This window comes from Marmota flaviventris, chromosome 11 (assembly GCF_047511675.1).
Source record: "Marmota flaviventris isolate mMarFla1 chromosome 11, mMarFla1.hap1, whole genome shotgun sequence".
In the NCBI taxonomy this organism is placed as follows: domain Eukaryota; kingdom Metazoa; phylum Chordata; class Mammalia; order Rodentia; family Sciuridae; genus Marmota; species Marmota flaviventris.
The window spans coordinates 56,040,671-56,054,546 of NC_092508.1; the positions used below are offsets into that span (position 1 = coordinate 56,040,671).

Genomic DNA, 13,876 nt, shown 5'->3' on the forward strand with positions numbered 1-13,876 from the left:
TTCAAGAGGCAGTAAAGTTTCATGCATGAAACTCTGGATCGGAAATTATGAGACTTAGGTTATGGGGCTCCTTTTCAGGGAATGAGAACTGGGCCACACCAACTCTGTGAAATCCTGTCACTTTGTCTTTCCCTCTCTCCTCCCTATATATTTGAGTCCATGGGGTGATGGAGTCTCAAGACTCAGTTTCCAATCAGCTCTGCCTTTCAGTGGCATTCTGAAAATTATTTAACTTGCAGAACCTTAGTCTTGTCATTTATGAAATGGCCTGAATGAGGTATTCTGAGGATGTATATGAAATTGCTAGTGAAGAGCAAAGTGATAAACAGCTTTTAGGTCAATTGTGCTGGGTAATGTAGATGCTACTGGTAGCTCACTTTTTACTGACCTGTCTGACCTTCAGTATTCAAAACTTGCTACTTCCCTTTAAAATTCCTTCCAACACAGTATATTTTCCTGGTCATAACTCCTTGCAGAGGTGGATGAGATCTCAAAACTTATCTAGTTTAAACTCTTCATGCACAGTTTGAGAAACAAAAGCTCAGGAAAAAAAAAAAAAAAAAAAACATACAAACCCAAATCCTGTGAAGAAATCAGGATTCGAATCTATATTTTAAACCAGTGGGCTAACAGTCATCTCTGTCTCTCCCATTCACTTATTCACTTGTTTCATGATTATTAAGCACCAAGTAGATTCTAGGCCCAGGACTTCTCTCATCTTGTTTTCTAAAAATAGAATATAGGGACTTTAAGCTCTCATCAGAGCTGGGCCTCTTCCTAAACCAGCACTTCGCAGAGAAGGCCATGTTCAGCTTGAGCACCAAGATTGTGAAGCCCAAAGATGAGAGATTGGATGAGTTCAAATGTGGCATCTCCCAGGCATTTCTGGAGTTGAACTTGGAGCTCAGGGCTCAGCCATGAAAGGTGAACATCACAAAAGCCAGGTAGATTGAAGTTGGTGGTGGTCCTAAGTTCCTCAGCTGTAATCTTTCCCAAATACCCAAGTCCAGCTAATACATGATTTGGGGAAAATTTCAGTGGGAAGCATGTGATCTTTATTGCTCAGAGAATCCTGCCTAAGCAAACTCAAAAAGTCATATAAAAAGAAAGTTTAAAAGGGTCCCAGGAGTGGCACTCTGACAGCCATTCACAATGTAATCCTTGAGGACTTGGTCTTCCCCAGGGAAATTGTGGGTAGAAGAAGCCACATGAAACTGGATGACGATTTGGCATGAAAGTTCATTTGGACACAGCACAGTGGTGCAATATGGGACTCAAGGTTGAAACTTTTTCTGGTGTCTCTATAGAAATTTATGGGCAAGAAAGCTAATTTTGAATTCCTAAAGTTTCAACTGTAAACAAAAATGACTCAGTGAAGTACCATTCACATTTTTTAAAAATAAAGAAATAAAAATAATCTGTAATAGAATTGGAACATCTTTCAATACCTAATATCTATGATTGAGTTAACATTCTCGTCAAATTTTAATCATTATTAGAACACATTTTTACCTTTATACTGGGATTTTTCTATTATTGCTAGCACTATGGTTATTGTTAAGAAGGTCTTCTTTTAAGTGAGCACTTAGAGGTTCAAGGCAAGGCTCTGATAAAAGCAAGGCTACTCTGGGTGTAGGAGGGGACTCTCCAACCCCCAGCACCTCCTGTAGCACCTCAACCAAACTCCAAACCCTTTAAGGGTATCAGAGTTTGAGAATCATTGTATTGCATGAATCTCTGTATTGGGCTTTTACACTTCTAGATAGAGTTCAGAAATGTTTTCCATCATTTCAGACATTCAGAGAAACTTTGTTTAGCCAAAACAAAACAAACAAACAAAAAACAAAAACAAAAACATTAAACTGCTTTTCTGTCTATCATTATATCTATCTCCAAGACTGGTAGAAGGAGGGCTTCACATTTCCTTATTGGAAAGCTGCTTCCTTTGTATCTCAATGTGTTGGCTGGCTGGCTGCCATCCTCAAAAACACAGGCCTGCTGAGAGAGGTTGTTTGTTGGCCTAGTCATGGTCTGAAGGTAACATACTAGTGATGTTATCGAATTCATGTTAGAGTGTTTTGCAGCTCCCAAGTCTTTTCTCCCAGAAGAGTGGATGGTGGCTTTGATGTCTTGATAAAGCTCTGCCACTGCTGAACTATGACATCCGTAAAGGCTCTTGTGTTGAGAACACACTGGGATGATGAGTCAGCAAGTTAAAATAAAGATACACTGATTATACATATTACTAAAGCTTGCTGTGGAATCTGGGAGTTATATTGGTCTGGTTAAAAAGAGGTATATGACCTGCAATAAACTATTCTGAATTGAGGGATTTGGGAAAAGGTTACATTTAGAATACAGTACAATTCAGCATCCCAATTTATTTTATAAAGAAATGATATAATACAAGCATTCCTTTGAATAATTCAGTTTGAAATGATGTTGAGCCAATCCACTTTTTGCACATTTATGCTCAATCCATAGGCTAACTGGCCTCTAGTTGTCCTTAAGATTAATGCATGACAACTCTGGTACCTTGAACTAAGCCCATTTCTGTCAACTACTTTGGAGGAATATAGCCAATACTTGGGTTCATCTTTGGGTTATAAAATGTACTTTTTCTTTAACTACACTGTTTGCTAAGATGTTTTATTATCAGAGCTCAACTGTCTTCCTTGTAGTCAATGAAGCAAGGCAGCTCAACTGGTCTAATCCCCAGGACATTCCATACTAAATTACTTATTGTACTTGTTCACAAGAAGAAATGGAAACAGTATTTCTGTTCCATGCGACTCCACAAGTAAATTATGTAGAATTAAAGCAGTCTGGCCTGTAGTGTCATGATGTAGACACAATTGGATAATGAAGGGTTGGTACTATAAAATAACACTATGCTTATCCAAAACAGACTCCTCTTATTTGAATGAACACAGTATTTCTTCATTTTCTTATATTTGAGATTGCTCTTTCAGAGTCCACTTTTCCCTATTTTCTGAGTACATGATAAACAAGGGGTTGGGGAAATGTGATTGACCATTCCAAGTGTTTTCTGAAAAGGAAAAAATCAAGACTTCAGTTTTTCCCCCCAAATCATCCTTTAAGAGGTAAGAGCAGATAGCCGCCCTCCAGGAGACCAGCTCCATTCCTAAATACAGTGACCAGAGTCACTCCCTTCCTTCAGCAAGCCACTCTTGACCACTGATGAGAACAGAATCTTGCAGAGGGGGATCTCCAGCTACCACGCAAAGGATGCGCTGAGCACCATAACCACCCAACAGGATCTGTTTGTTAACTTTCATGCATCACAATCTAGTGTTCCAAATGCCGGCTACTACAGAAAATGAAAGGAAATAAGGAGCAGCTGTTTTCCCCTGCCACAAGGAAAGCACCAACCCCACAAGTCTGGTTTAGAACAATGTGTTCACTGGGCTCCTGCTCTGCTCCCCTACCATTTCTGTCTTTTACGCTAACCTTACCAAAATTCAACAGAGCAAGGCTTGCAGCAGAGATAGAGACGGAAATGAAAGGAAAGGGGACTGAAACTGTCTCGGTTTATTCAGGGTCCAATTGAACAGATAAAGAGGGGCCCTGCTTTACCGGTAGCGAAATGCAGCTCACCCAAAATCCTCAAAAGAAAGATCAAAAATGTCACGTCCTGTGAGTGTAAATTGACGTCATTCTGGAGGAGCCATTGGGCAGTGTATTTTTCAAACCCTGGGTGTCATCATTCCAGTTCTAAAAATTTATCCCAAGAAAAATAATCATGACTATATCATGTGATTTAGTTACAAAAGAATGTTCATTGCAGCATTGCTTGTAACAATGTAAAAGTTGGAAACAACCTCGATTTCCACCATACTAGTTTAAGATATGATAAAATCACACACAGAATACTGAACAATCATTAAAAGCAAGGCTGTCAAAGACTAATAATATGAAATGATTCTCTGATAAATTGATAAGTGAAAAGAATAGATTATATTAAAAAGTGTGTTGAGGGAGTTCTACTCAGCCATGAAACAGAATGAAATTGTGCTGTTAAATGGATGGAACTGGAGAACCTCATGCTAAGTGAAATAAGCAAAGTTTTATGTGGGGGAGGGGGGATTAAAATTTAAAAACCTCTTGCAGAAATAGTGGGGAGAGTAGAGGAAGGGTCCAAGGTAGAAGGGAGGGAAAAGGAAAGTACAAGGGAGCAAAAGTGACCAAATTATACTGTGTGCAGGTATGAATATATCATAATGAATCCCACATTTATGTATTATAATACATAATTATAATATACCAATATTAAAATTAAATGAAAGGGAGACCAGTAGAGGAAGGGAATCAGAGAAAGGGAGGAAAGGAAGGAAAAGAGAACTACTAGAACTAATGAAATGGAGCAAATTATGCTATATGCATATATAAATATGTCACAATAAACCTCACCATTCTTTGCAATTTTTATGCACTAATAAAACCACAATAATTAATTTAAAACTTTGTGTGTAAAAGAAATATTGGAAATATATATACTAAAATGTTAATGGTATTTCTGTATCATGATATTTAGGGTTATTCATGTAATTCTTGATGTTCTTCATATACACATATGTGTATATGAGTGTGTGTGTGTGAGTGTGTGTGTGTGTGTGTGTGTGTGATGAAGAAATTGAAAGAGCTCTGAAAGAGATGAAATGTCTTTGAAAAAACTGACTGAAGGATTGTTTAGAAACCTGTTATACCTTCACATTTGAAGTGCAGTTCAAAATAAAACAAGATTTCTTTATAGAAAGGTTTAATTGTTTCTTTAGGAAAACTGTCTTCACCCTGGCAATTTGCAGCCTATCCTGTCACATGTTTTACTTTTATTCTTTTTCCTCCCTCCAAACAAAGTTCAGATTTACAGCACCTGCCGTTGCTTTTAATGTAGTAGTTGCACCTAATTTCTACGGTGCAGTGCAATTCCAGCACTCTCCATTTCACATTTTGCCTTTAGCAACAAGCAGTCTGGGAGACATAAAACCAAGATATTTTCTAAGGGCAGGTAGCAGACACTTTTACTAAATATGAAATACCAAAGCTACCCCAAGCCAGAAGGGCATTTACTAAAAAGGTTGTAAGTAAGCACCAGATAATTTCAAGCTACTCAGGTGGGGCAACTTTCGAAGTTGGATATGAGTGCCTTAAGTCAAAGAGATCTTTGAAAAGAATCATGAGCCATCTTCCAGAAGGAACCACAAAATGTCTGTCTGGAAGAGATGTGAATCTGACCTTTGAATAAACAGCATGAGATAAAAAAGAATTTCCTTTTCTTTTGTTAAAGCCCGAGAGGCATTGTAGAAAGATGGCTAAAGGTATAGGCTATGGAGTCTGACTACAAATACTGACTCTGGGAGCTTAGACAAGTTTTTGATCTCTCCTTGCCTCAGTTTCCCTAGATGTTAAAAAGGTATTAAAATGTGTTAGTCTCAAAGTGTTAAAAAATTAACAAATAATGTTTGTACTTTGTATATGTTTGACAAATGAACAGAATTCTATGATGCTACTGTTTTATTATTTTTAATTATTTTATTTTACTATTTTCATTTCGTTGAATCCCATAACCAATAAAGGGACTCATCTTGCTATGAACTCCAAGAAATAAAAGAAAGTCTTTGGAACATCTCTATGGAATATAGAGATACATTCTGAAATCCACTTCAAGATTCATAAATATGAACTGAGCTAAATTTTAGCTACAATCCATAACTTATATTCACAATTGCAATTCATGACTTCTCAACTGTTCTTTGCTTCAGATCAAGTTCCTACATAGCTCTTTGCCATGGAATGCATATGTATGATAGGAACAACCTCTTTAGAGTGGCATAGTGTAGGGTAATCATAAGTAGTGCTTTGAAAAACTGCCATTTAAAACAGGAATGGGCTTGTGCATTCCTTATTTTTTGAAACTGGTCTATTAGCAAAGATTTCTCCATTTCCTGCTAATATCACTATGGCTACAGGGATGAACATATCATTAATAATTCTGAATAGCTTCTTTTGTAACAGAGAAATTCCACTTAATTTTGATCACTACACCACCTTCCCAATTCTTCAACAAAGCATCATTACTTAAAATAATAATTAACACTTTAGGATATTCTTACTTCTGCTTACCAATTTAGGTCTGAAACTAAACCACAAACTTATTTATTAACCATCCTTGCTGAGAGTCAAAAACCTAGCTGTGAGCTTTATATTCATCATTCGCATATGAACATATAGGTCCCTACTGTGACATATTAAGTCTAAATATACTACTATTAGCATTTTCTACAATAGCAAAGAGAAACATCACTGGGTTGAATGGCAAAACAAATAAATTATATTTTGGAACATGAAAAAAGTAAAAGACAATTTACCAAGAACAAAACTAGCCTCTGTAAAACATTAATGAACCTATAAATCCATTAACTGATTGTTCAAATTCCACAGACATTAGGGCATATACGGTAAATTGAAATAATTCCAATTTTATTCATTCAAAAAAAGTTAATTACTATTACACACTTTATTAAGAAGATTCATCTTCTACGACAGCTCTAAAGAGAGAAATGATATCAGATTCTAAAAAATAATCAATATATATTTTAGCTACATTTTGAGGGTGAGACAAGTATATAGCCTAAATATAATATAGCCTAAAACAAATAATGCTGAAACTAAAACCCATTCTGACCATAGGCATGCAGAGAGCTACCTGCTCCTATTGTCAAAAACCTTATGGTGGGAACTAAGGCAAAGAAGGAAAGGTCCAAGAGGCTCAAAGAAAAAAAAAAAAGACCTTACAGTTGAGCTCCATGATGGCAGGGTTGGTGGTCTTTGCTGTATCCCATAGTGGTACATAGCTGACATCAATAGTTGTTGAGTAGTTGGAGAAATAAAAAATTTGAAGATAGTACCAGAAAATTCAAAATGGGACTACCATGTGATCCTGCAATCCCATTTCTGGGTAGATGTTCAAAGGAAACAAATTGATGTGTCAAAGAAACATCTGCTCTCCCATGTTTATTTCAGCATTGTTCATAATAGCCAAGATGGGGATTGAACCTAGATGTCTATCAATGAACAAAAAAATGTGCTATATATACACATGGCATTTAAAAGAAGGAAATCCTGTCATTTGTGACAACATGGAAGAATCCAGAAGACATTATTTTAAGCAAAATAAGCCAGGCACATAAAAATAAAGTGATCTCACTTATATGTGGACTCAAAAAAAAAAAAGTGCAACTCATGAAAACAGAAAGTAGAATAGTGGTTATTGGGGCCTGAGGGTGACAGAAAGGGATTGGGGAAATGTTAGCCAAAGGATATAAAATTTTAGTAAGGAGGAATAAGTTCAAGAGATCTATTTACAAAATGGTGACCGTAGTTAATAATATTGACTTGTATACTTGAAAAATGCTAACAGAGTGGATCTTAAGTATTCTTACCACAAAAAAATAACACGTATGTGAAGTAACACTTATGTTAGTTATCTTAACTGAGCCATTTCACAATGTGTATGTATTTTGAAAACATCGATTTGTACACCATAAATATATACCATTTTTATTTATCAATTAAAAATTAATAATAGGAAAACACCAGAAGTACCCTTTAAATTATAGTTACACAGCTATGTAAGTGTGCACACCTTTTTCTAACGTAATTGCAGCCAAATATTGGCACCCTAAATGAACAAATGGGTTAGCAAGGCTTTCTACAGAGTGGTGTCCCAGTAAGGGCTTTGTTTCTTCTGTCACTAAGGATATTTGGCACTACCTAGGAATTATGCAAAAATTAAAATTCAGATGCCTAAGGTGAACAATAAACTCACATCAACTGGGAAAAATACTTATTGTTTAAATAAATCACAAAATTGGACCAAGGCCTTGAGAAGGTTAAAGTTATAGTGGAAATGGCCATGTCCCAACACAGTTCTACATTTTTTTTTTCTTTTTTGAGTCTGGGGATTGAACCCAGGGACACTTCACCACTAAGCTATATTCCCAGCCCTTTTTTTGAAATTTCATTTTAAGACAGGCTCTTGCTAAGTTGCCCAGGCTGGCCTCAAATGTGTGTTCCTCCTTCCTCAGCCTCCCAAACAGCTGGGATTATGGGTGTGCACCTCCATGCCGGGCAAAGAATTCTACATTCTTAACTCTACCTGAGAAAGATCTTTTGTGACATGGATGCCAGGGAATCCTAAGACCAAAAAGAGAAGCTAAAATACAGTTTTAGCATAAAAGCCCAAGACTTAAGAATTATTTCTTAAAAGCTTTTGACAAAGCAATCTCTATTTTCTAATGTGTGTGTATTTCTAATCTAACTATATATAAAATCAATACCATGAATATAAATATTGTATTTTTATTAGTGAATTTTAATTCTACAAAAATAATGGGTTTTATTGTGGAAATGTATGTCTTGATGGCTCTGTTACTTGAAGATACTTTTCATAGTTTCTTCTTGGCTTTGGGTCCTTATCTGACACATAAATTCAAAGCAGGGTTTTGGTCTTGATGCTACATTGCACGTACTCCAAGAAAACTGAAAGGAAACACCCGGTTTTCAGAATTAGGATCATAGTGAAAATCACAACTCCACTCCAGACAAGGATTTTTATTTTATTTTATTTTCTTGCTTCTTGTTTGTTTGTGAGGAGGGTGGGAGACAATTGTGCTCTTTGCTCTGTAAAATATACCTTAAAATACGATATTATAGAATATCACCATTGAAGTGGTTCACCAGCCATCATTCGGGTCAATGTTTAATATTTTGAAATTGCTCTCTTTTCATTCTTTTTTTTTACAATGACTTTCAAACATTTGCTCCATGCCCCATTGCTATACTAGATTCTGTTAAAGATACAAAAGAAATCCTGTATGCAGTCCTTGCCTGCTGAGAGCTTACATCATATAAAATAATTGAAGGATATTATAAGACCAAAAGAATAGGTGCTAAAATGTGTGCTTGGAGCTATGCATGCAATGGAAAATCTGGCAGATGTGGGCTGAGTGGAGGACAATATGGTTCATGAGGGAGGGAGCTGGAGTTGAGAGCAGATTTGACAGAGGATATGACAGAAAGAGGAGGGCATTCCATTCAGTGAACTGTGTATACAAGGAAGTATAAGTAGAAACCCACAAAAAGATAGAGTATAATTTTCTTTTTTAAAATTCCAAAATGGAAAGCTGATTTATGTCAGATAATTTAAACAAACAAACAAACAAAAAAAAACACCCTAAGTGAGGTCATATTTTTATTCCCCACTTTCCAGATGAGGAACCTGACATTTGGAGTGCAAGAAAGTCAGCTACACAGAGCTGGTAAGTAGAGAAAGGAGATGTGAACACAGATGTGAATGCAGGTCCCAAGCCACATTTTGTCCCTTGTCCTGCCTGGTTCCTGGAGTTCTAGGTGCCTTATACACAGGTTGACCCTAAAGGGGCTGCACTGTGGGGAAATCAGAGATTGAGAACAGAATCCATGACTGGGCCCTATTTTGGGTCCCATAGAGAATCATTATCTGGACTCCCCATTCTGCAAAATGTGCACGTGCTCACAAACGATGCAGCAACAATCACCCTTTGATCATAAAACCTACCGATGTCATGGAGTTCAAGGAAGGCATCCAGATTCTACACAAGAAGTTGGCCAGAGAAGCCAAGCCCAGGCAAATCACTTAACCTTCCTTGATCTCGGTTTCCTCATCTTAAATGAAGAGGAAGGAGTTGGTGATCTCTAGGACCCATTTTGAAATTTAGCAAGCATTTTATAAACGCCACTAACAATTTCAGAAAATCTTTAGAATTCCAGAATGGAAATGTCAACTGAATAATGAGTAGCAGATGCATGTGGAAGTTCTTTCATGATAATTCTTGAAAAATAAGATTCCTTGTTTCATTGGTGACACAGGGCAGCAAGTACCCTACGAAGATCTCTTTTAAAAATTTACTTGAAAGTCTTCGGCATGAGACAAATGCAAAAAGACCGAAGTGTTTCATAGGAAAAATGGGAAATGTATACTTAATATCATTTTTTTTGTCATTAAAAACACCATAGTTTCTTACCTTAATTAATCTAAATATTCAAGAAGATGAAATATATTTTTGAAATAAGTATGGTGAAGGACAACAGTATCATTAACTAATTGATCTCGTTTAGGCAAGTAATGAATCAACTGAAAATTTCTACTTCCTGTCTGTTTATATATAAATAACACCCTCTTCTAAGGAAAAATTGTAAATGAAGCATTTCCTAATTTAAGAGGAACATTCTGAAAATAAACCTATGAAGAATTCTCAGTGAATTCCTAAGAATATCCGGTAATGATTTCAGTTACCTGAATCCCAGCATTTTCATGTCTTGTGATAAAAGTGAGAAGAGGTGAAAGATTCATATTTTTTCATTTATCCATTTTCATTTACTCTTTAGAATATCTACATGATCTTTTCTTTGTCTGCTCATGATTGCTCATATGAAATGAATTTTCTCCATGTATTTTTTTCACATAGCTTTTTAAGCTTGTATTTATTGAGCTATAATTTACAAACAGTAAAATGCACAAATCTTAAGAGTACAGCCCAATGAATTTTTTACATATGTATAGACCATGTTAACCACTGCCCAGATTAGGATATAAAACATTTTCATCGCCCACAGTTCCCTTGTGTACCTTTCTAGTCAATAACCCTCTGTCCCATGGAAGTAGCTAGTATTCTGATTTGTTTTCATGGATTAGTTTTACCTGTCCTTGAAATTCATATAAATGGATTCCCACAGTATAGACTCTTTTGTGTCTGACTTCTTTCACTTAATGTAACATTTTTTAAGATTCATCTATGTTATGTGGGCATCAGTAGTTGATTTATCTTGCTGAATGCATAGATATATGACAGTTTATCAATTTGCCTGTTGATGGACAGCTGGGTTGTCTCCAGGATTGGGCTGTCATGAATAAAACCGTGATGAATGTCCTTGTACAAGTGCACTTGTAGACATATGCACTTGCTCCTTTTGGGTATATTTCCAAAAGTGGAAATTTTTGGCCATAGGGTGAATGTTTAATTTTCTATTCATCATTATTAACACTGTCCAATAACTGCCATATTAAATATCTATTGTCTTTTCTAGACATATATTGTGGAGATATATAAGCAGGAAAAAAAAGGTGGGATTTCTGGACATTCTTCTAGTAATCTTGCAAATCCAGTACTGAGGCAGTTAATAAATAGAAGAGCCAGCAATTTTTTCAGCAGTTTCATGAGCACATGTAGAGGGTGGGTACATTCTCCACAGATGCTGGAAAATCCTGCTCCCCTACTGTCAGGCAGGTTTGTTCTCCAGAGGCCCATTGATGTTTCAAAAATTCATATTTCCTAGTAGGAAATGCATCAAAATGCAAAGTGCTTGGCAAGGCCAAACTGACATCTCATTTGCTCACTTAAGGTGGCACAGAATTTGATAACGCATCAGTACAAACTGCCCTGTGTCCAGAATCAAGCAGTAGACTTTAGCCTTGACAATCCTCAGTCATTTTAAAACCTATCTCCCTCTGTTCAGATAATCCTCTTTGCCCTGATTGGCAGTGTCCGGCCGGCAAGTATTTAAAAAGTGCTCTTCATTTAGCCAGATAACAATAACCCTGGAAAGCATATTTCCACTACTCTATCACCCTTCCCCCATCACCCACCACCACAGCCAGTCAGCTCCTTACTCCCTCCAGCTGTGAATCTGTAACGTGCCCTGGGTCATATTTGTGCCATTGAAAGCAAACCTTTCTAATTCTACCCCCAAAATGGAAAGAGAGAAATACCCAGAGGGATCAAGGAGAGTGTCTCCTTACACAAATCTTTCTTTCTGATAAGAGGTGACCCATTGCCAGCTCTGGAGATTTATATATGCATTTTGACATAAATCTGCATCTGTAATTATGAGTCATAATGATCTTTATAGGCTGCACTAAATTGGTGAAGAAGAGTTACTGTTATTGACAAAGCATTGACCTGAACATTAGTGGAGAAAGAGCTAATTATTTTTTTTTTCCTGAGGAGTGGGACTCCTTTTCTAGTTATGAATCACTTTGAACCCAGGCCTCTGTGAAATATCTTTTCTTGTCTGAAAACCAACATAACAGAGTCTCCCAAACACATCCTATATCTTCACATAATTGTAGATGTATAAAAATTTCAAAGCACATTCTAGAGGCTTTTTTGGATCATTTCAAAGATAGTGATCCGGGTTTGCAAGGTGCCTGAAGAGGCCGATCTATATTCTGTGAAAGCAGGTTGTCTGTGAGACACCCTCCCATGTCTGAAAGACCGAGGCCTATTTTTAGCTGGCCATTCTCAGATTCCAAGCCAAGCTGCCATTAGCCTTAATAGAGCTCTGTGCACTGACTACTATGTGCGGGCGGCCCAGAAAATGTGCTCTTTAGAGCTGTGGAAGGCTAACGGGAGCTTTAAATCACAGCCTTATCATACTTGCATGTTATTGGCAAGTCTGCCTAAAAATAGAATCTCATTACTTTAATTCTACAGTATTCTTAGGTTAGCCAACCTTTATTATTAATAACAGCATTGCACATTTATATAGCACTGTCTGCTCAAGAGAACTTCACAAATTATACACATAAAACTTCTCTACCTTAATGTAACAAGCCATGGGTTAAGAGGGCAGGAGGTAAGATGGTAAGCAGTAGCTTCCGCTTTCTATCCAGGGACTGAGAAAATGTCACCAGGTGGCTCTAAACAAAGCCACTCTTTGAACTTGATCCATTTGCCTAACAAGCATTTTAATTCTGTAAAAGTATGTTGCATTTTTCATTGATGATTTGTATGGCTCTGGGAATAGCCACAGCCATCCCCAAAATAATAGGCTGCATCTTTAATCTATTTTGGGTTTATCTCTTCAGGTCTTTACTGAGTTTGGGAACCAACTACAATAAAATCATATCCTTTTACCTACTTGCCAATCAACTAGGTGGTTCTAAGGAACCTCTCAGTGGGTTTATGTGCCCAAATTCAGCTACTTAGGATAGAAGGAGGATAGAACATTATTGGTTATTTTTGAGTTTATGCCAATTGCTTACCAAGGTTATGTTAGAAGTCATGCTTTCTGGATTAATGCAGAGTGGATGTGTAAAGAATACTTCTGAGGCTTGGGGTTGTAGCTCAGTGGTAGAGCACTTGCCTTGCACGTGTGAGGCACTGGGTTTGATCCTCAGCACCACATAAAAATAAATAAGTAAAATAAAGGTATTGTGTCCATGTACAACTAAAAACATTTTTTTTAAAAAAAAAGAATACTTCTGAGCATAAGTAGTATTATAGGCAAGATTTTAGTTCAAAAATGTAGCTGAATAACCAAGTGTTTGTGTGTGTGTGTGTGTGTGTGTGTGTGTGTGAGAGAGAGAGAGAGAGAGAGAGAGAGAGAGAGCGCATACACTTAAAGAGAGAGGAGATAGAGAGACAGCACAAGTAGCAGGGTGGCACTGGTATTCAGGCAGCCTGCAATTTAGTGAAACAAATATATGGGATACTAATCTCTGTACATTTAGTGCATTCATTGTTAGTGCATTACATCTAAGGAAGCAGCCAGGGTCAGGACTTCCACAATAATAAACATTTATGAAGGACCTTCTCTGCGTCAAGCACTATTCTAAGAACTAGAGATGGAAAATGGAGTAGGACGCAGCCCCTACTCTCTAGCCAGCTTGCAGCCTAGAGAGGAAACTAGTAAGGGAAAGAGAATTTCAATCCATGGGAGAAGTATTTTGATAAGAAAATGTACAAAGGCATTCAAAGGGGACCATAAAAGAGGAACATGACTGGGTATTTTGTGGTAGAGAATGTGTCCTGGA

The 13,876-nt window shown here is 37.0% G+C and overlaps 1 pseudogene; it reads left to right on the forward strand.

Moving 5' to 3' along the window:
• Positions 1-804: 804 nt before the first annotated feature.
• LOC114101232 (small ribosomal subunit protein eS7-like) lies at positions 805-1,330 on the forward strand (annotated as a pseudogene).
• The last annotated feature ends 12,546 nt before the right edge of the window (positions 1,331-13,876 follow it).